This window comes from Narcine bancroftii, chromosome 1 (genome assembly GCF_036971445.1).
Source record: "Narcine bancroftii isolate sNarBan1 chromosome 1, sNarBan1.hap1, whole genome shotgun sequence".
Lineage (NCBI taxonomy): Eukaryota > Metazoa > Chordata > Chondrichthyes > Torpediniformes > Narcinidae > Narcine > Narcine bancroftii.
Window position 1 is genome coordinate 208,424,292 of NC_091469.1, and position 23,831 is coordinate 208,448,122.

Genomic DNA, 23,831 nt, shown 5'->3' on the forward strand with positions numbered 1-23,831 from the left:
GAACAAAAGCAATATTTGAACAAGCTTCATTTGTTATCATCCAAGAGTCATGCTCTATAGTCAGATAGAGCTTACACATGAATGAATATCTAGGTCACTAATACCAGGCTCCAGTGAATTATTGTCTCAGCTCATTTCTTTGCCTCTTTGCAGGTGGGAGTTGGGGGATGGGGGAAATTCCAGCAGAGGGACCATTAAAATATGCAGCTTCATCCTTTACTGTCATTCTTATCAACATCAGGCGATTTTCTAAAATGTACAGGACCTGGGTTCCTGGGTCCCCAGCTGCCTGTCCAGAGTTTGTACTTTCTTCCCAGGTTCGAAACGTACCTGGGGTGTAGGTTGATGGGAGGTAAATTGGGCGGTAAGGGCTGAAATGGTCTGTTACCTGCTGTATGTCTAAATTTAAAATGTGTTTCTTAATGTAACATGTAAAGGACTCGGGGCCGGATCGATGGTGAAATCCCTTGGTTTTCGAGAGACCTGTTGAGTTTCTCCAGCAATTTTGCGTAAGCCACTGCATTTGAGTCGGTTCCTTGTAACTCGCCCTTCATTTGCCATTACCTGTAACAAACGAGTTATTGAGGCTCCCAGAGAAATTGCGAGCACGCACTCTTCTCCTCCTGTGGACGCAGAGAGGGGGGGACCTGCCGAGTTTCTCATGGAAAAGTCCACGTGCTCTCCCTGGCGGAGCACTTCGCTGTTGGAATGTCTTCACCTGGTCAACATGCAGCGCATCCCAATCCCTTTGCAGTTCCAAACGGCAAATGAAGAACCCCGCGCTGAACGCCAAGCCACACAGGCTTTTCTGGTGAAACTTTGCTAGGAACAGCAAGCGCCGACTGCTAAGCTTGGATCACACCGAAAGGCAATGCCTTTCCCCTACCCAAACACTGCAATAATCAAATTGCCCCGTGCAGAATATTACTGAGTGCCGAAACTTTGGTCCCACGGGAAGTAGAAATTGGAGATTTGTGCCATTAATAACACAACCTGGCCCCTCAGAATAATCACTGCATCCATGGCAATTTAGGAGACTTTGATTGATTTGAACGGAGGTTCTGTCCACATCGTCCAAGGGTCGGTTCCTTGTCAGTTTCTCGGGTTAAATTGTGTGACAATGAATTTTATCGGATTGAGAACTGCAAATTGTTTATCAGTCACCATCGACCAACTTGGGATAAAAGGAGGCGAAATTAATAAGCCAGTGAGGTCTGTGACAAACATTGCCATGGTTTACAAAAAGTGAAGTTGTCCAATTTTTTCCCCCTCGAGTTACTTCCATTATATAAAGCAGTTTAGTTTGTGCGGTGCAACTTGGTAGCAACCTAGATTTCTACTGAAGGTGAGGGGAGGGAGGGGAGGAGGAGGAGGGGGGGGAGGAGGAGGGGGGGGAGGAGGAGGGGGGGAGGAGGGGGGGAGGGGGGGGGGAGGGGGAGGGGGGGTGGTTCTCTGGGCAGCCGCGGAAGGGTTGGGTCGGAGGCGGTGAAGGTGAAGGGTACGGAGCTCATCCTCCAGCTCTCCGCTGGAATGAATGGGAGGGTTGTGGTGGATGCCTCGTTATGATCGATCGGTTGGCTATTATGCAAAAACAAGGTGAAAACACGATTAAAGTCTCTGTCCCGGATAACAAGCAAGACCCAAAATAGGCTGTCCTTTTATCCCCACTTTCTTTTTTTTCCAACATGAATTTCGGGGATCTGGAGCTTCTCAGCAAAGTCGCAAACAAAGGAAGAGACGGCGCCCGACCCTATGAACACTCCGACCGAGCCGGTGTTCACAATCCCCCTCAACTCGCAGCTGGTGAAGATTTTTTTTTAATGGGCTGGAAACAATCAACCACTGAACCCCAAAGGGCTTTCACAAACTCTGCTAGACACGGGAGGGGGGAAAAATAGGCTTCGGCAAACTTTTGTAGTCAGGTCTTTATGAACGTTGGGAAGGAAGGTGCTTGGATCCACCCTTCAGGTCGCTGAAGCGGTCGGTGACCCATTTCGAAGGGGGGCGGAGATCAAAGCTTAGACTGAGTGCTGCAAAAGCCTGGAGGCTACGGCGGGCAATCGTCCCCCCTCCGCTCCCACCTCCAACTCCCGCAACTCGGCGATACGGGAATCTGTTGCGATGTTGAATGCGTGTGGGCCGGGTGCCTGCGTGGTGTGTGACTCCTCTCTTAACACTGCGAGTCCGCTCCGAACCATTGGTGACCAATGACCAGGTCGCCAGTGGCCGTCCAAGCTCGTCCTCCATCCTCTGACTTCTCTGCCCAGCGCCCACAAGATCCTGCAGTTGGCAATTCTTCCCCGCCGCCCTTTTCCTTTGATGGGATGCGCCTAAACTGCCTTTAAGTGGAACGTGCTGCCGGCCTACAGGGGAATCGAAAAGGGCATCAAGCGAGTGGGACGAGTCATCCCTGATCCCAAGGGGGCTGCGGAGGAAGGAAGTGGAGCCAGAGTCCTGCTGCATTCAATACCTCATCTCCCAGAACGACCGATTCTTGCAGCTACGGAACTAGTGCTTATTCACAGGGCCAAATCATTTGGATCATGAGAGCCCGGCATCAGTCGGTAACTCTGGCGAGTGTTTGATTAAGATTAATTCCTGGATAAGAAATTCATACATTGTTGTCCAGTGCACATGTATATCAGTTGATGCAAAGGATACTTATTAAGCAGTGAAAATAACAGTTTACACAGCTAGAATCGTACTAGAATCGTAAAAGGCACTTTAGAATGGATACCAGTAAAAATGAGGGCCAGGGTGTCAAGAATTCTTAAGACCTACAACCATGGGTACTTTAATCCATAGATTCTTCAGTGAGTAAATCATGTAGATCTAAATTCAATATCTGGTCCAGGAGAGCCAGCTGACCCCAAGCAAAGGGGTCTTTCTTTGAAATAGTCATCTGATTATCAAAAAAACGTGACACCACGTGGATGGGCTTTGCTATCCTATCTATGTCAAGTAGCTTGTTGACAACAATAAAACACACACACAAATGGCAAAACACCTGGTGTAAAGCATCAGATATGCATTTTTTTTTACACAGCATTGCAGAGGCCGACAGCATCGAATCCACGCTGCTGAAGATCCAACTGCGCTGGGTAGGTCTCGTCTCCAGAATGGAGGACCATCGCCTTCCCAAGTTAGTGTTATATGGCGAGCTCTCCACTGGCCACCGTGACAGAGGTGCACCAAAGAAGAGGTACAAGGACTGCCTAAAGATATCAGCCAGTGAGCTGATATCGCCTCCAACCGTGCATCTTGGCGCCTCACAGTTCGGCGGGCAGCAACCTCCTTTGAAGAAGACCGCAGAGCCCACCTCACTGACAAAAGACAAAGGAGGAAAAACCCAACACCCAACTCCAACCAACCAATTTTCCCTTGCAACCGTGTCTGCCTGTCCCGCATCGGACTTGGCAACCACAAACGAGCCTGCAGCTGACATGGACATTACCCCTCCATAAATCTTCATCCACGAAGCCAAGCCAAAGAAAAGAAGGCTGGAAACTATTCCCTATTTCCCGGAAGGCAGTCTGTATAAATAGATTGGAACAGGAATAAGGACTCATTCTCATTCTGACATGTTACCTCTTCGATCCCTAGATATTTTCACGGATCGCCTGCGGTCTAAACTGAACTGCAGGTGATCCGTGAGCAATGGACTAATGAATAGGACATCCGGCCTCCTTAAATACCGGATTTCAGATCTTTGGAGCTTCGGTGGTTCCTGTGTTGATGGCCACTCCCGGAAAGTAGGGAGACACTTCAGAACAGAACAATCACAATATTCCAATAAGGTGCTAATTTTCTCAAGATGAGAAGAAAAATATTGAAATTTAAGAGCTGTTAATCTGAGCCATGTTGTTTGCAGCATAGTTAGACGATGGATTATTTTATGCATCAATGTGGAATAATCAAATACCTCATAATTTCACCACAGCTACAAAACAAAGAATCCACATTTCCATCAACAGAGAACAGAATTTTGCAGAGAAAAAAATATAATGGCTTTGACAGAAAATGCAGACCCTATCATCTTGAGTACAAAGGTTAAAAAAAATATCAATCACTTCATTATTTCTTACCTCATCCATTTAAAATGGTGACATTTGGACACTTTGCCAATTCATAATGGCAGGACAATTGCAGACTATAGATTTCAGGTGGTAACTGGGAATGAAGGCTAGATCTGTTGATGTCTTTAAAATTCAACTGATTCTAAGGCTCATCCCTCAAAAATTCAAAAAGCTTAATATACAATGTCATATAAATAAAGCAAGTGCACAATGCTTTGTTAAAATATTTTTTTATAGAACATTATCACTGCACACCATGACATTCAATGTTATTAAAGGGGAAAATTCAGTGATTGCTCCAAATCTCAGCCTCATTTAAGACTGTACCATATAACATTTGCAGGATATTTTTTTAATTGAAATAAAGTGAAAGGCTTTACCATATTCCAGATATCAACCTTAGTAACTTGGAGAATATTAATGTACACAAATATTTGGTACAGATCTATGTGGTGTGGTTTAAGAGAGCAATAGATTAAAATAACTAACTGTTCCAGTTTATTCACACGATATTGCTCTCAAATTAATTGGGGAGCACACCTTGATCTGAATCAAACTTGAATTTTTGTGAGTATTCAAATCTGGTTGATTACCAATCAAACTTTTGATTAGGCAACAACACCTAACAATCATATCATTAGGTATCATTCCAAGAAGCGTAGATTGTGCAGTTAGCTGTATACTTCCTTTTTATACTTTCTAAATGTTGTTCGGATAGATACATGGAGAAGTAGGGTGACATCTTTCCTATGTCCCATGACAACTGTTTAACTCTATAATTGCCACACTTCTGAGGTTTCAACAATATTCTTGAAGAATTCTCAAAGAATTAGAGGATCAAATCTGTAGAGAGATAGCAGAGAGAAAGTTGTGATAGGAGATTTTAACTTTCTGCATATTGACTGGGACTTCCAAACAGTAAAAGAGGGGGATGGCTTGGGGTTTGTCAAATGTGTTCAGGAAAGTTTTGTAAATCAATATCTAGAGGTACCATCAAAGGAGGATGCAATACTGGATCTCCTATTAGGGAAACAGACAGGTCAGGTGACAGAAGTATGTGTAGGTGAACGTTTTGGAGCCAGTGACCATCATTCAAGTTAATTATGGACAAGGATAGGTCTGGTCCTCGAGTTGAGATTCTAACTTGGAGAAAGGCTAATTTTGTGGAAATGAGAAAGGATCTAGGAAGAGTGGATTAGGATAAATTGTTTTCTGGGAAGGGTGTATTCAGTGAGTGGAAGTTTTGAGACTGCAGAGTTTGCATGCTCCTGTGAGGATTAAAGGCAAAGTTAACAGGCAAAGGGAACCTTGGTTTTCAAGGGATATTGGCATCTGGTTAAGAAGAAGAGATGTGTATAGCAGGTATAGGCAACAAGGTGCAAATGAGGTACTAAAAGGGTATAGAAAATGTAAGAAAATGCTTAAGAAGGAAATCAGGAAGGCAAAAAGACACCACGAGGTTGCTTTGGCAGGTAATGTGAAGGTAAATCCGAAGGGTTTCTACAAGTATGTTAAGGGTAAGAGGATATTAAGGGACATAATTGGTCTCCTAGAAGATCTGAGTGGTCAACTATGTGCGGAGTCTCACGAGATGGGGAAGATCTTAAACAAGTTTGTTTTTGCATTAGTATCTACTCAGGAAACTGCCATAGGGAAACTAACAGTAGTGGCATTGAACATATAGAGATTAAAGAGGAGGAGGTGCTTGTTGCCTTATGGCGAATAAAAGTAGATAATTCTCCGAGGACAGATATGATATTCCCTGGACGTTGAGGGCGACTAGTGTAGAAATTGCAGGGGCCCTGGCTGATATATTCAAAGTGTCCTTAGCTACAGGTGAGGTGCTGGATGATTGGAGGGTAGCTCACGTTGTTCCATTGTTTAATAAAGACTCTGAAAGTAAATCAGGAAATTACAGGCCAGTAAACCTGACATCAGTAGTGGGTAAATTATTGAAGGGTGTTCTGAGAGATCAGATGTATAAGTGTTTGGACAGCCAAGGGCTGATTAAAGATAGTCATCATTGGTTTGTACATGGTAGGTTGTGTTTAACAAATCTTGTAAAGTTTTTCGAGATGGTTACCAAGAAAGTAGATGAAGGAAAGTCTGTAGATGGTGTCTACATGGATTTTAGTAAGAACTTTGACAAGGTCCCACATGGGAGGTTAGTTCAGAAGGTTCAGACACTAAGTATCCATGGAGAGGTTGTAAATTGGATTTGAAATTGGCTGAATGGGAGGAGACAGAGCGTGGTCGTGGATGGTTGCTTCTCAGACCGGAGGCCTGTGATTAGTGGTGAACCTCAGGGATTGGTGCTGGGACTATTGTTGTTTGTCATCTATAATCAATGTGGTAATATTAATGTGGTAAGCTAACAGTAGTGGCATTGAACATATAGAGATTAAAGAGGAGGAGGTGCTTGCTGCCTTACAGCGAATAAAAGTAGATAAATCTCCGAGGACGGATATGATATTCCCTGGACGTTGAGGGAGACTAGTGTAGAAATTGCAGGGGCCCTGGCTGATATATTCAAAGTGTATATATTCAAATAATTAACGTGATAATGATAATGTGGTAAATTGGATCAGCAAGTTTGCTGATGACACTAAGATTGGAGGCGTTGTGGACAGTAGGAAGGCTTTCAAAGCTTGCGGAGGGACAGAAAATGGCAGATGGAATTTAATGCACACATGTCTGAGGTGTTGCCTTTTGGAAGGACAAACCAAGGTAGGACATACATAGTAAATGGTAGGGCAATGAGGAGTATGTGGAGGAGCAAAGGGATCTTGGAATAGATGCATCATTCCTTGAAGGTGGCATCACAGGGTTGTGAAGAAAGCTTTTGGCATCTTAGCCTTCATAAATCAAAGTATTGAGAAAAGGAGTTGGGATGTAGGTGAGGTCGTATTAGACATTGGCGATGCCAAATTTGGAGTACTGTGTGCAGTTCTGGTCACCAAATGACAGGAAGGATATCAGTAAGATTGAAAGAGTGCAGAGAAGACTTACTAGGATGTTCCTGAGTCTTCAGTTGAGTTACAGGGAAAGAGTAAACAGGTTAGGAATTTATTTCTTGGAGTGTAGGAAAAAAAGGGGGAGATTTGATAAAGGTTTTCAAAGTTTTAAGGGGTATAGACAGAGTAAATGCAAGTAGGCTCTTTCCACTTTGATTGGGAGAGAGGACATGGCTTTAAGGTGAAAGATTTAGGGGGAATATTAGGGGGAATTTCTTCATTCAGAGAGCGGTGGGAGTGCGGAATGAGCTGTCATCTGACATGGTAAATGTGGGCTTACTCTTAAAATTTAAGAATAAAATGGATAGGTACATGGATGGAAGAGGTCTGGAGGGTCATGGAAGGGGTGAAGGTCAGTGGCATTAGCAGAATGATGTTTTGGCACAGACTGGAGGGGCCAAATGACCTGTTTTCAGTGCTGTAGTGTTCTATGCTTCTTTGACTCTGGAAGCATTTGCTTCAATCCAATCAGTCTTTGAGGGAAAGCAGTGTGTATTCCAATTTGTATAATAGAATAGTTTTAATGATACTCTTATTTGCAGTTTAAGTTTGATTTGAGTAGCGTAAAGTTGTTCATTTTGAGTAAGTTTATCACGAGTGCAGCTTACCCGGTAGGTTTACCGCTTCTTAGGAGGATTGGCAGCGTGAAAGTGGCTAGTACTGTTACTGAAGTAATAACTATGGTAAAATATCTGAACTCTGGATTTTCAGAAAAGGCAGATCATAGCCTTACTGTATGTCCCAAATTGATTATTTTACTGAGACAGAGAGGGAAAGTATAGTAAATATAAAAAGTCAAAATCAATTCACAGTTACCAATATTATACCTTGAACGAACCACAATAAATCTTCTAAGATTTCACTGCTGAACATCTTCAACGCTTAAAATCATAATTATTAATTTATGAGCTCCTGTGCGCTCTCCTTACTTAAAACTCAATGGACTCAATACCATCATCTGGCATTGGGATGGCTGGTTGCCCAAACCATCTGCTTACTTGAGATGTCAGGCAGCTAATACTGTCCACTGTTGGGTTCAGGAATCCCATCTTCCTTCTGGGTTCGTGGGAAATATCCCTATCCATCCTCCTCATATGGGATGTTGGGAGGCGAATGAAAATGTTGGACATCTAGCTGTGCTGACAGATACCATAAAATTATGGCAGTTTTATATAAATAGCAGTTGTTCATGATTAAAGAAATAATATTATTTCTTTCAAGGTATTATTGCCCATCCTTAATTCAGTGAGGATATAATGCACCAGTCACGATGAAACATCAATGAAATAACTGCTGAACTGCAGTTATTGTTTATGGCAAGCAGAAACTGTTCTCTAGCTTAGGCACATCAAAGCCCTCATTGTTCTTCTTTTGACCCAAGGAGATAAAATGTTAAATGACATCATAATTGTTATAACAGCGTACTTTTTAAACACCAAATACCTCCTATCGTCTGTAATGAGGAGCCTCAGCCTTTTGAGGGCAGTGCGCCTGCTAGCCAATCTGTCAGAAATCCCTTCCCCCACTATTAATTTACTGCTTCCAATTCTCAAGGTCTACTCTTTTATTAACAACTACATGTGTAACTAACATTGCCTGACGTCTATATTGTGAATGGAATCAATTGAGAAATTTCCTGCTTCACGAGTCACCTACAAACAATTTAAATATACCTTTGACAGTTGTTTCCTTCACAGTGATGTGAGGAAATGCGCGTTTGCCAAAAAAAATAAATTGCTGACTCTGTGGTTGAACCTTTTTTGTCACATATAAATCATAGACAGTGTTTTCCTCAGAACGCTACAGAAAAACCTAATGACCACTGCTCAGAAATATGTCTCCTTTTCTCTTTCCCCATCTCAAAAACACTAATTAGATACTAACTAAAACCAGCAAAGGTCCAGTCACCAGCTCAAGAGCAGGCGCATTTTCAAATCTTTACTGTGGTGTCCTTCTGGCCTTGTCTTAGATTAGTTCTTTCAGCTTCAATCAAACAATGTTTTCTCTTCTGAATACAAAAATCCTACATATAATTATTTTCGAGTTCTATAATTCAATTGCTGGTTTGATTAGTTGATAACGTGTGAAAGCAGCTGGGCCTCTTAATCAAAACAAAACCAGCCAAATAATGCATTTGTTTTTATTATTGGGAGTTAATTAGGCAAAGCTTATGAAAAAAAATGGTTGACACCCACAATACATTCACCTCTTGAGTATAAAAGTCCAAGCTGATATTCCAGTGCACTGCTAAGGGTAGTGCTGTGCTGTTTTTGCAATGAAATGTTAAGTTGTCTGCTTCCTTAAGATGGTATAAAAACAATCATGTGACACTAGTTATGAAGAGCAGGAAGGAGGGGGGATTGTGTATGTGTCCTGACCGATTGCAATATTGTGTCTGGATCCTTACTAAATAGGTTGTCATGTTTCTTCCATGAGAAAAGTGACTGTAAAGCACTTAGGGATGTTTGATTAAAGGCTATAGAAATGCATGCTTTCTTTGAAATTATTCTTATTAATGATGCCAATGGCTGTATTTATTTATCTCATTTACTTTGTTTCAAAATCTTTAGGAAATGTGATTTCCCCCCCCAGTTCAGTTGGTAGAACTTTGTGTAGCCAATAATTACAGCTGTTTTAGGTATTCCACTAGCCTTAGCATTCTGTACACTAACTCCAGGAGTTAGCACTTAAAAAAGTGTTCAAAGTTTCTAGTGGCTTGACTGCAGCCTTGGTTGAATTCTTTCATCTGGCCACTGAATTGGTTCTACTTCATGACCTGATTAAAATTCTCGCTCAATGGGATATTAAAAGGCTTTGATCTGCTGTTGAGAATTCTGCCTGTTATGCTTGATAAATCTGATTTATGATGTTTGCATTTGATAAAAAGTTATCTGATGCCCAACTTCACCATTTTAACAGACTGGGTGCATTCCTAATCATTGTTGTGTAAAAAATACAAAAGCAGGCTTATACCAGGACAATGCACAAAATAAAGAAACTCAAATACCAGGACAATGCACAAAATAAAGAAACTCAATCACCCTTTCTCACATCAAAGAAGCAAAGCTCCTATATTAAGTAGACCATACGTAGGCATCTCATTATGAATAGCAAATGAAATATCACAGTAAAAAAAATCTCCACAAAACACATGCACATATTTGTCATTCGATTTCACACGTACAGCCTGCTTTCAGAAGCAAGGCGATACGGCTTCCCTTCAACCCCAAGGCTAAAGAGATTTAAAGAAAACTATGTTTCTTTTAGCTAATATTAACAAGAAAGGGCACTTTCCATTGGAAATGTTAGGGTGGGATAGATAGAAGGAGTAAGGGTGGGAGTCAAGAATCCTAGAGTAGGAAGGAAAGAAAGCCGGTTGCAAGGACGTAGTAACTGATTTTCACTCACTGAAAATTCCTTCTAAAACTGTAAGTGATCACAGTGCTTTCATTAAAAAAAAGATTTCATTAACCCCCCTCCCACATTTTAGTAAAATCATAAAGAATCAAAAGTCAGCTTTAGATTTCTCATTCATTGCAAAGATCAGGCCAACCCAAGTAAAACAAAGACATATCCTGCCAATTAAGCTGTGCAAACAGTGGTAAGCTTCAGATGGGAACATTCAATAAAACAATGATACAAAGCCTCAACTTACTTTTTGATGATACAGCCGCAATGCTAAACTTCAACAGAAGCCCGGGTCCTTTTAGTACGGGCTCCTTCACATTAAACCATCACATCTCTGTGTTAATATCTTAGGAATATCAGTAGCCTTTGATCCAGTCACAACATTGCCGATTCCCCCCCCCCCCCCCCCCCCCACCCCAGCAATCATAATGGGAAGGATGAGAAGGCCACTTTATTGCAGTACGGCAACCTCGCACCTCAACACAAAGGTCATGTTATTATCTCAAGCAGAACATTGCCAGAGCCGCCCTACCGAATCTTTTTGTCTCCCATCGACATTTGAACCTCGCTGGCCCGGCAAGCTTCCTCCAATTCTCGGTTAAGCCAGCAGATGGAGCGTAGAACAACAAAAAAAAAGAGGGAGGCGAGTGGGAGGGGACTGATTGGGAGTTCTTTTTGCTGTCACACAGTCCTCATCCGAAGTCGCGATTCCGAGAATAGCATCGTGACAAGCGCGTAAAATTGCAAATATATATATAAACAACTCTCTCGTGTACACAAACATCAACATACTCTGCATAGGGAAAAAAAAATGTAGGCTGTCTGTCACTCAGCAATAATGGGTCATGGGAAAGCCAGGGTAACCTGATCAAAAACTGGGTTAACACTTGGAAGTGCCAGACACCTCCATATGGAATAAATATTTCCGGCTTATGGTTCCAATGAGAAAACACAGCATCTGTTAATGAATAATCGTGAAATCATGACTGCTATTTGCAAATACTCAGTGGTGATTGGAGAGACCACAATTTTACTCTACACGTGTCCTTTAATATATATTGCCATCCAAATGAACTAGTAACGAAAATCAAGTCACTGCACTCAAAGTTGATAGGAGAGCTAGGCTGAACCTGTTTTTTTGAACGCTCCACACTGCTGCCAGAAAGACTGGTGAACATGTGGCCCCACTGTATTTCGAGCCATTCCCAAGACACTCAAACACTATCAGAAGCTTTGAAACTATGGAAACTGAATAATTAAGCAGCTTTCATGATTAATAGATGAAGATCCTGGCTGAGCGATAACTCAAGGCTGGAGGATCCACAGCGCACACAAAGCCGAGTGGAAAGTCCAGGTTTTCCCCGACCACTGATCGATTGGTTCGACGGTCCTGGCCACTATATCGATTTAAACCTCCTTCGACGCAAAAGCCCAAGACGCGATCCACGAAAACAAACAAGACATCAGCTCGGGCCAGTTTAATACCGACGCCACTTGTGTGAAGGATGGGAGCGGGTCTCGAGAGACTCCTTCTAATCCACTCTCTGTAGGCGCCGCTTGCCACAAACACTTAAAATGCAGATGGCACCAACCGAGTACACTTAAAATCTGACTCTTATCTTCACAAGAGAGCTTCAGAAGCTTTCGGAACATCCCACCTCACTCCCGCCGCCACAAGCTGCAATGCATTTTCTCGGCGTCTGTGATGTTATTCCACTCTGCTTCTTGCCTTCATAGGCAGCTGTCGGACACTACCCCCCCTCCCACCCACCCACCCACCCGCCTGACCTCATGCTCCACGCTCCAAATCACCCACTCGAGGACCTTTCATTTCCATTCTCTTTCTAACCCGTGCCGTTCCTGCCCTGGGAGTGTTTGATGGGGACTCTGGTCTGACATGATAACCAGGCACATCGCGACTAAACTTCCATTTCCCCGCACAGGACCCAGTGACCCAGTCCTCGGTTCCTGATATTTAACAATCCCGGGGTGGGGGGAAGGAATTTTCTGCAGACTACTTCAAACTGCTTCGTCTGTTCTAGACTTCAGGAGAGAGGGAGGCTGGAGACCTCAGCTCTCACCACTCCTGGACTTCCAACACCCAACACAAAAACCTTCCCCCTTGCTCTGCGAAACCATGGATTCGCATGTCAATGGACCCGGGCTGTGAGCCACCCTCGTCCAGTTTCTACCAAAGGGAAAACAGTTTCGTGTTTTAAAAGTGCGGGTTGGTTTTTCTTTAAAGCAACGGGGAGGAAAGAATTGTGAAACTAACTTTAATACAATACAATGAAAGGAGCGTCGTTTTAGATCCACGCCCGACGGGGTGGGTTATCCGCGATCGTTATTGAGAGAAGAAAATGGATATTTTTTTAGCGCCTGGGTCAAATATTAGAACAAGTCTCAACACAAAACAACAACAAAGGGGGCGGGGGGGGGGGGGGGGAACCCAGACGCGACATTTAATACCAGCAGAGACTTCGCATCCATCCCCCGGAGTCATGTCAGGGGCGGTAGCGCACAATCCAGGCTCCCAGCAGAGGCGTCCGCGACCGAGGGCGAACAATTAGCAGAGCAAATCCCAGGAACAGATAGACGCAAAATAACAAAGAACACATGCTTGCACGTATTGAAACAAAGGTTCAACCCCCTTCATTCGCAGGAATAATCAGAGAGGCTTTGTACCTTCTGGATTGGCAAAGGCAGGCGAAGGACTCGAACCCGCGGCACTGGTGGCTCATTAGTAATCCATTTAAGGCTATTTGTGGCCAACTTGATTCACACAGGGGTTGCCAGCCGCTGTGAGGGGAGCACGTGTCCTTCCTGGAGAAGGGGGAAAGTTACACGGCGGTCCCCCGACCTGCCCGTCTGCATGTGGAACTTTTACTGCTTACAACAAAAAAAACCCCTGCTCATGCAAATCCACGCAGGAAACGCTCGCCGATCCGGCCACGGCTGTCAGAGCGCGTCCCTGCAGCCGGTGGTGTTAAGCCGACGTCCGAGGTCCTGTCACAACAGACTGAGGCGGCGCGGGCTGCTCAAGCTCCGAGTCGTCTTATTTGAAGATCTGCGGGACAAGCAGCCCGTCTTGCCAGCGAATGCCCCAGTGCGACGCTCATCCTTGCCTTCAAACTCCAGCTGTCACTGGCTGTCCGCTTTGGAAGAGACAGCAGTCAAAACCTGGGCTGGATTTCCTTTCTTTGAACTGAACTCAGCAGGAGGCAGCGGCTGCTCCCTCGGCGCGCCCCAATCCGATCCCGCATAATCTGCTAAGCGTTTATGCAGGCATTTTAAGAACTAATTTTCCACTTCATACCAAGTGAATAAAAATAAATCCTTGGTAACCGGACACCTAAATGACTCTTTGGATATGACCCATTCATTAAGATTGGTTTAAGAGCCATTCCGTCTCAACACTGAGATATATCCTATTAATTCGTTATTGACATGGTGTGGACCACAATCTAACCTTAAACCATCGTTTTACTTTAAATAAAAAAACAAGGCTTATGAATTCTCCTTTATTCCGGACCCGGAGAGCGGGGTGAAATCTTACACACCTCCATCAATTTCATTCACACCTTTGTTGACATCTGAGATTTTTAATAAACCACTACATCGCTCCGGTGGCCAGAGAGCGCGGATCTTCTCGAGATAAAAGATCACAGAGCTTGGAAATCAGACATAGAACACGATGCTCAATTAAGGCCAGATGCAAACAAGAAAACAAGTTTTATTCGCTGACTGTCACCAATTTTGTTTCAATGAAACGTTGCCAGTCCATCGTTTCATCAGATTAAACTATGGAGATATTTCCGCTGGGAAGAAAAGTAATGGCGGGAAGGAACTAATAGGTTGTAGAGGGTGAGAAAGAGAGAGAGAGAGAGAATGGGTAAAGAGAGAAGGGGGAGAGAGGGAACGAAGGGGAAAGGGGGCAGGATGAGAGGGGGAGAGAAGGGGAGAGGGGACAGGATGAGAGGGTAGAGAAGGGGGAGCAAAGGGGAGAAGGGACAGGATGAGAGGGTAGAGTGAGGGGGAGGGGGACAGGATGAGAGGATATAGTGAGGGGGAGAGAAGGGGAGAGGGGACAGGATGAGAGGGTATAGTGAGGGGGAGAGAAGGGGAGAGGGGACAGGATGAGAGGGTAGAGTGAGGGGGAGAGAAGGGGAGAGGGGACAGGATGAGAGGGTAGAGTGAGGGGGAGAGAAGGGGAGAGGGGACAGGATGAGAGGGTAGAGTGAGGGGGAGAGAAGGGGAGAGGGGACAGGATGAGAGGGTAGAGTGAGGGGGAGAGAAGGGGAGAGGGGACAGGATGAGAGGGTAGAGTGAGGGGGAGAGAGAGGGTAGGGGGAGAGGATGAGAGGGTAGAGTGAGGGGGAGAGAGAGGGTGGGGGGGAGAGAGAGAGAGAAAGATCGCGAGGTGATGCTTACAGAAAAGGGATCCAAAGAGCGTGCCAACAGTAGTAGCTGAAAATGGAAGAGATCATGGGAAAGAGCTTGGAAAGAGCCAAGTTCAACGCTCTCCCGAAACTAGATTTATATGACATTTTGGTTCCACGCCGATTACAAAGTTGAAGTGTGTTTCCTTTAACTTGCACGGTTATTTTTTTAAACAACTTTGCCCTTCAGTCTACGCCGGTTCTCAGCAAACCAATTGTACGATTACATGCTGCTATTCCCCATCGCGGCAGGTACCTTCATTGTAACGCACAGCTGGATGGTCACCAAAGTTAATGTCTGCAGAAACACGCCGCCGCGGCCAATAAGGACCACTTTAAAAATAATTTGCCTGAAATTATGCGCATCTGCTTGCAACCCCTCCCCCCTCTCTCTTCCTTCGTCCCTCATCCCCCTTCCCCACCTCTCTCTCTCCCTCCGTCCCTCATCCCCTTCCCCCTTTCTCTCTCCCTCCATCCCTCATCCCCCTTCCCCCTCTCTCTCCGTCCATCATCGCCCTTTCCCCCTCTCTCTCCCTCCGTCCCTCATCCCCTTCCCCCTCTCTCTCCATCCGTCCCTCATCCCCTTCCCCCTTTCTTTCCCTTCGTCCCTCATCCCCCTTCCCCACCTCTCTATCTCCATCCGTCCCTCATCCCCCTTCCCCCTCTCTCTCCCTCCGTCTCTCATCGCCCTTCCCCCCTCTCTCCCTTCGTCCCTCATCCCCTTCCCCCTCTCTCTCCCTTCGTCCCTCATCCCCCTTCCCCCTTTCTCTCCCTTCGTCCCTCATACCCTTCCCCCTCTCTCTCCCTTCGTCCCTCATCCCCTTCCCCCTCTCTCTCCCTTCGTCCCTCATCCGCCTTCCCCCCTCTCTCTCTCCATCCGTCCTTCATCCCCTTCTCCCTCTCTCTCTCCCTCCGTCCCTCATCCCCTTCCCCCTTTCTCTCTCCCTCCATCCCTCATCCCCCTTCCCCCTCTCTCTCCGTCCATCATCGCCCTTTCCCCCTCTCTCTCCCTCCGTCCCTCATCCCCTTCCCCCTCTCTCTCCATCCGTCCCTCATCCCCTTCCCCCTTTCTTTCCCTTCGTCCCTCATCCCCCTTCCCCACCTCTCTATCTCCATCCGTCCCTCATCCCCCTTCCCCCTCTCTCTCCCTCCGTCTCTCATCGCCCTTCCCCCCCTCTCTCCCTTCGTCCCTCATCCCCTTCCCCCTCTCTCTCCCTTCGTCCCTCATCCCCCTTCCCCCTTTCTCTCCCTTCGTCCCTCATACCCTTCCCCCTCTCTCTCCCTTCGTCCCTCATCCCCCTTTCTCTCTCCATCCGTCCCTCATCCCCTTCCCCCTCTCTCTCCCTTCGTCCCTCATCCGCCTTCCCCCTCTCTCTCTCCATCCGTCCTTCATCCCCTTCTCCCTCTCTCTCTCCCTCCGTCCCTCATCCCCCTTCCCACTTTCTCTCTCCCTCCGTCCCTCATCACCCCCCCCCCCTCCTCTCCCTCCGTCCCTTTCCCCTGATTCGTTTAACCTGCATTTGATAAGCGAGGAGGGAGTGGGAGGGTTTCATTGCCGCGCTGTACTTACTTTGGGCGATTGATCACAATGTACAAATTGAAATCAATCCTATCCACAGACGGCGACCAACGAAATATCTGCCGCCTAGCACTATTTCCTGGATTTGTTTTCGTTACTTTCAGTGCAAGACTTCGGCCCTTTTTGTTTGCTCTGAGTGGGAATGAACGATTCAATATATAAGCGTGCAGCATATAATAACTAATTGTATAGAAAACAATTATTCATATACAAACGTGGGCTGCTACGTGACTAAGAATGCATACATACAAATGAATGGAGAGGGTAAAGGTCGGGGCGTAGAGTCGGGATAAGGCGTTGGCCATTTATAAATGAGGTGAGAAGCAATCGTTCACACTGTTGGTCGTGCTGTATCTGCGTTCCATTCATCACACTGCACCTTCACTCTACCCAGGCACTCAGTGCTGCAGTGTGAACTGTCTACAATTACTAACCTTATAGCACCTCCAAGATCTGCAATTTTAGCCCCCCAAGAATGGACAAAGCCAGAACTATCATCTGCACATTCCCCTCCAAGTCACATTCCACTCTGAAGGGAGCATATTGTTGTCCTTCATTGTCATTGGCTCAAAATCTTGAAACTCCCGCTGACTGTAATGTAGGAGTCAGGATTGCAATAAGTAGATTTGTCAAGGAGTGGAATAAATAGATCAAAATAAATAGATTAAAATATGGTATTAGTTGATGGTTTTGGTGCAGGATATACAGAAAGTGGAGAGAACTGAGCTGTTTTCCCCCCACTGGTAATATTCATTGTTTTGTTGAATGACTGGTGTCTAACAATTAATAAAATCTAATGGTCTGCAGGTCAGGCAGCGTCTGTGGATAGAGAAAGAGTTTAGAATGGTGCGGTTGGCATAATGGCATTACTGTGCCAGAAACCCAGTGCTGTAAATTCTCCCTGTGTCAGCATGGATTTTCCCCGGATGTTCTAGTTTCCACCCACGTTTCCTGGGGTTGTAGGTTATTTGGATGCAATTGGACAGCATGGGTTCGTGGATTGAAAGGGCCTGTTACTATTACTGCCCGTCTAATTTAAAAAAAATTCAGATTAGTGATATCGCATTTGTTACTTCTAATGAAGGTCCTTTATAATATTAATTTTACTATATCCCTGTTATCCAGGTGGCATCTGATCTTGAGTCCCTTCAACTTTTTTTGTTTCAATTTCCAATATCTAGCATCTGCAACTTTATGCTTTTCAGTGGATGATAAACATAGAATATAGGGGCAGGAGTAGACCATTTGGCCCTTCAAGTCTACACCACCATTCATTATGATCATGGCTGATCATCTACTCTGTACCCGGTTCCTGCCTTCTCCTCATACCCCTGATCCCCTTAGCCACAAGGGCCAAATCTAACTCCTTCTTGAGTATGGATAGGAACTGGCTTCAACTGCTTCCTGTGGCAAAGAACTCCACAGGTTCACTACACTCTGAGACGATTTATTTTCCTCATCTCAGTCCTAAAAGACCTTAAACTGTAACCCCTGGTTCTGGTTTTCCCTAACATTGGGAACAACCTTCCTGCATCTAGCCTGTCCAATCCCTTAAGAATTTTATGCGTTTCTATAAGATCCTCCCTCGATTTTCTAAATTCCAGCGAGTCTAAGCCTAGTCGAACCAGCCTTTCTTTATATGTAAGTCCTGCCATCCCTGGCATCAATCTAATAAACCTTCTTTGCACTCCCTCTGAGGCAAGGATGTCTTTCCTCCTTTAAGGAGACCAAAACTGTACACAATACTCCAGGTGTGGTCTCACCAGAGCCCTGAACAACTGCAGGAGAACCTCTCTGCTCCTGTACTCGGAACCTCTTGCTGGATTTAGTGACGTACACAAAAGAGCTGGAGAAACTCAGCAGGTCATGCCACATCCATGGGGAGTAAAAGGCAGTTGACCTTTCGGGCCTGAGCCCTTTCTCATGAATATTAGAAATCAGGCAGGTGGGGGAGAGGCTGAGAGGGACAAACATAAGCTGACAGGCAATAGGTGGATACAGGTGAGAGGGTAGGAGAGAAAGAAACTGAGAAATGATAGGGAGGAGGGCTAACATAGTTCTCTGGATGGAACAGGAAGAAAAGGGAGTGGGAGAGTTAAAGGGTTGGAGAGAGGGACAAGGGAAAGAGAGAAACTGGAGCAGGGTTGGTCAGTGTGAGAGTTGATTCAAGGACAATGGCTTAAATAATTAAGACTTGCAGATAATAAATTGTGCTTTAACATTGCTCTTGGCGACTAAATATGGCATGGATGCCCAGATTGATTACTTTCCTGCCCTCAGATTTGTTTCACAGTAGGGCACTAATGGCAGTAATCAGGGATTGGGAATTATGGTAGATTTTTGTTTTCTTTCTCCAGTCCCTGTTACTGGTCTGATTATTGCAATTTGCCTAAAAACTGTTGACTCAGCAAAGTGCAGGTCTGATCAAATTGCTTTAATTACACCTTTTTCATTCTGGGAGCAGAACACTCAGAGGTCAGAGGTCATCTCGATGTGATAGTTGATTGGTGGGGGATGGGCCATGATTTTTCTATCAACCTTGCACTCGCCATAGAGTGAGATTTGTCCAGACATCACCCAGCAAATAGTAACTGATGAGATGGGTGTAGTTTCCATAACCACTCGCTTGAATCCAAATGCATTGCATTTGGAAGCACAGATTAATTCTGGGTAACTATGGCACCTAGTACATCATAATTTATTCAATATGATATAGGAATGATAATTTCCACAAGAAACTTTAGAAAATATTCCACACTTAATCTTCAGTGAATGCACATTGTCTTTGTTCTTTCACAAGTCTCTCATTCTGTTTCAGAAAGCCAGAGAGAAAGGTTCTGATTAAAATTAGGGTGACAAAATAAGCCATTAAATTTTGCCAGGGATTAAGATTTGTTTGAAGTAACATGCATGTGAGTAGTATATAGATTTGGAATGATGCAAAATGAAGGATTATCTTGGCACTATTATCACCTTTTGTGGTGCGTTGTTAGGCAGAATCAGACACACACAAAGATAAAGACTGTACAACAGGCTTTAATCCACAAAGACTTCCACAGAGCCAGACTGGCTGTGGCCGCAGCAACTCTGAGTGAGGCCTCGGGAGGCCGGCGCAGGCTTATATCCCGGAGGGTGATTGACACCCGACCGGGTGGGGCGTGATCCCTTCAGGCCGACTGATAGGCAGCCGGCCAGGTGTTGTCCTGTCCCCTTACACTCCTGCAGGTACAGAGGTTGCCCCCTGCAGTAGGGCGGTGGTGTACCACCACACCTTTGTCCTGATGAACCTATTCTTGGATCTCTCTTATTTATCTACTATATTTTAAAAGGTGCCCCTTGATGGCTTCATCTGAAAATACAGCGGCAGTTTTCATAATATGCCGATGACAACTAGCTCTACCTCATCATCTTTGTCAACTGTCATGTTTCTCTTCTTTACTGATATTTGGTACTGAATATTGGGAAGAACAAAGCTACTGTTTCAAATCCAAGCCATCAGCTCCATCCCTCTCTCCGAAAGCTGTCCAAACCTTAAGCAAATTGCTTATAACGTAAGACCGCCCACTAACCAAATATCTACATCATCACTTTGCTGGGCTATTTCCATAATGATATCAGACGTCACATCTTTCCTCAGTTTCTCTGCATCCTCACCTTTATTTCCTTTCAGATTTGACTGTCCCCAAAATGGCCCTTGAAATACATGCAGTCAAAGAAACTGCTGCAGTATCTGGAAGGAGTTTCTACGTTCTCCCTATAACCCATGTGTGTTTTTCCTGAAGCTCCAGTTTCCTCCCACCCTCCAAAAAGTACGGGTTGTAGATTAATTGGATGTAATTGGGTGGCATGGGTCTCAATAGCTAGAATCAGCTGTGTTGTAAATAGCATTTAAATTTTAAAAAATTACAAAGCTAGTATCACTCTCATAATGTTATTCCTGGTCCCTTTAACCCATTAATATGTGATTGCACTGGTTGGTTTTGAGTTAAACAACAGCACACTTTTAAAATTTTCATCCTTGTGGTCAAATATATTCCCCTTCCATATCTCAGCAATCTTCTTCAGACATTCCACTCCGCTGTTGAATTTTGGTATCTTGGATATCTCTACTTTTAATCACTCCACCACATGTGACTGATTAGGGACAGTTTCCATGCCTTTGTGAGGGCAGGTCATGTCTTATCAATTTGATTGAGTTTTTTTAAGGAGTTAACAAAGAGTTGATGAAGTTGGGGCAATGGATGTGGGCTACATGGACTTTAGTAAGGCGTTTGACAAAGTCCCCCGTGCTAGGCTGATTCCAAAGTTGTGGCCCACGGTGAGTTCATAGTTTGCATGCAAAATTGGCTAGCAGAGGGTAGAGGTGGAAGGCTATAATTCTGGCTAGAGGGTCTGTGAACAGTGGTGTTCCAAGGGATTGGTTTTGTACCCCTATTGCCTGTGATCTACAGGATGAAAATGTAAGTGGAGTATAGTAAAATTGATGTGGAAAATTGTATTGAACCATTTGATATCTGTATTTGTAACACTCTCTTGACACAATCTAGACCATATTTCGTTTTGAATTTCTATATTTAAATCTTTTTCCCAGCTTTGTTTGGATTTATATAAATCCTTTTTCCCTATAGTATCTTGCAATTTTATATACATATTAGTAATAAATTTCACATGCATCTGTGATTAAATATTCAAATTGACTTTGGTCTAGATCTTGAATTTGTAACTAATTTTCTTTTTAAATATCATTTAAGTTGATAATATGCAAAAATTGTATTATTTTGTATTTCATATTTCTCTTTCATCTGTTCAAAAGTCAGAAAGAATGATCCTTAAAAAAACAATCTTTTATCCTCTGTATATCTTTTCTCGCCCAACTGTCAAATAAAGAATTATTCAAAGTGAAAGGATTAAGTTGATTTTGTCTTAACCATCATTTTAGATATTTGATAATTTTTAATTCCTCTCTCCACACGGATCCTGTCCCATCCCCTCAATAATGTTGGAAAGATGGTGCTTCTATTTTCCCTTTTATTCCACTGATACAGAAATTGTTCTGGAACAGCTTCTCCAATTTTATTCATCTCAATCTGAACCCAAGATGTTTTCTCACCAACTTGATAACAGGAGGACAGGAATCTTAATGGAGCTGCTTTTTAGTAATTTTTAAAATTGGGTAATCTCATTCCTCCTTGTTCAAATTTCCAAGTTAGTTTTTCCAAAGCTACTCTTGACATTTTACCTTTCCAAGTAAGTTCCTGTACATATTTATTTAAATTTTGGAAAAACTTTTCTGGTATAGAAATAGGTGATGAACATCCTCCGCATCTCACTTAACAGTTAATAATTAATCGTTAGAAAATAAAATAACTATGGTAATAATAGTAAATGTATAGATTTAGGTGTTTTTATTTCTTTCTCTTTTTCATTCTTTGGGGGTAGGAAGGAGGGGTTGGAGGAGAAAATAGATTTTTTTGTATAATTTTGTAATATGTTGTTATAAGATATTATCTTTATTGAGTCAATGTTTGTATTGATGCAAATGATAAATAAAATTTTCAAAAAATGTAGGTGGGTGGCTTAATTAGTTTGCAATGATACAAAGGTTGGTGGACTTGAGGACAGTTCAAAAGGTTATTAAAGAATACAACAAGATATAGATCAGTTACAGATATGGCCCGAGAAATGAAAGATAGGATTTAATTCAGACAAGAATGAGGTGATGCATTTTGGGATGTCAAGTATAAGGGGAATGTAACCAGTAATCTCAAAAGTGTTGTTGTGCACAGATATCTGAGTGTCCAGGTTCATAGTTCATTGAAAGTAGCCAAGCAAGTAGATAAGGTGATAAAGAAGGCATATGCTATGCTTGGATTCATTGGGTAGAGCATTGAGTATAAAAGTAAGGAGATCATGTTGCAGCGAAATTAATCTTTGGTTAAGCCGCACTTGCAATACTGTGTGCAATTCTGGTTGCCCATTACAGGATGGGTGTGGAGGCTTCAGAAGGGGTACAGAAGAGGTTTACCAGAAGGTTGCCTGGTTTACTGGGAATGAGAAATGGGGAGAGGTCAGACAAACTTGGGTTGTTGTCTCTGGAGCTGAGAGGAGAATTAATTGAAGTGCATAAAGTCATGAGAGGCATTGGTATGGTGGACAGTCAGAATCTTTTCCATGGGCGAAAGCATTACATACGAGAGGGCCTATGTTTAAGATGAGGGGAGAAAGTTTAAGGGAGCTGTATGAAGCAAATATTTTACTCATAGAGTGGTAGGTGGCTGGAAAAGGCAGGCAGAAATAACAGTGAAATCAGAGACAATAGTAGTGTTTAACAAACTCTAGATAAATGTATGAAGGGGATCGGGGGATATCTATCAGGTGCAAGCAGCAGAGCTTTAGTTCGATTTGGACACCATGATCGGCACAGACATATGGGGCAAAGGGCCTGTTCTGATATTGCACTAATCTATGTTCTATGTGTCTTGAGTTGCCAGGACTTTACATTCTGGAATTCGCTCCCGAAACCAACACTTTGCAACCTCATGGTCTTTATTTAAGATTCCCCTTAAAAAAGTGGATTAAAGTGTTGTGCAGTAAAATCCCCATTATCTAGAATTCAAGCAACAAACAGCCTCAAGTTACTGGCAAAAAAAAGTTGCCGAAAATAAATAGGTAAAAAATACGAAAGTTTAAAATTGGCACCCCTTGCCCTAGTTTGCCAATCACATGCCTTAAGCAACCAGAAAATTGACTTATGTGGCATTTACCAATCCCCTTAGGTGCTGGATTACCAGAGGTTTTCCTGTATCAAAGTTTTTTAGTATATATATATATATATATATATATATATGTGTCGGCACAACATTTGAAGGGCCTGTACTGTTCTAAAGTTTGTGATCAATGCCATTATTTGCTTTTTTTTCCAAAATCTCTTTATTGGATTCAACATATACAAATAGGAACCATTAAATTTTGTTAATATATCATTCATTATGATTAAGAAATAAAATGTAAAAGATACTACAGAATTGTATAAACATAGATGTTAATTCCTCGGAAATATGGTTCAACAAACATAAGTAAATAACACTTTAAACCACGTTGAAAGTGTTTTTAAAAAAGAAAATGAGAGAAGGAGATCTAGATAATCTAATCTAATCCCCTACCCACTAAGTAAGGGCAAATAAGTAAAATATATATAATGCTTGCAAAATTATTGGTCTAAGATTTGTCTACGGCCTTCGGTAAAGAGAAGAGACACATCTAAATTATTAAAATTTTGTACCATCATTCGTTCTAAGGTTAAGAAAGGACCCCA

General features: G+C 43.5%; 1 protein-coding gene across 3 annotated transcripts in view; it reads right to left on the reverse strand.

The window, feature by feature from the left end:
• The window catches only part of sema6a (sema domain, transmembrane domain (TM), and cytoplasmic domain, (semaphorin) 6A), a 129,898-nt gene extending 116,257 nt beyond the window's left edge, over positions 1-13,641 (reverse strand). For all 3 annotated transcript variants that reach the window (XM_069889885.1, XM_069889874.1, XM_069889866.1), the window contains exon 1: positions 13,184-13,641. The gene's annotated coding sequence lies outside the window, so the exon portion shown is untranslated. The remainder of the gene's footprint in view (positions 1-13,183) is intronic.
• Positions 13,642-23,831: the final 10,190 nt, after the last annotated feature.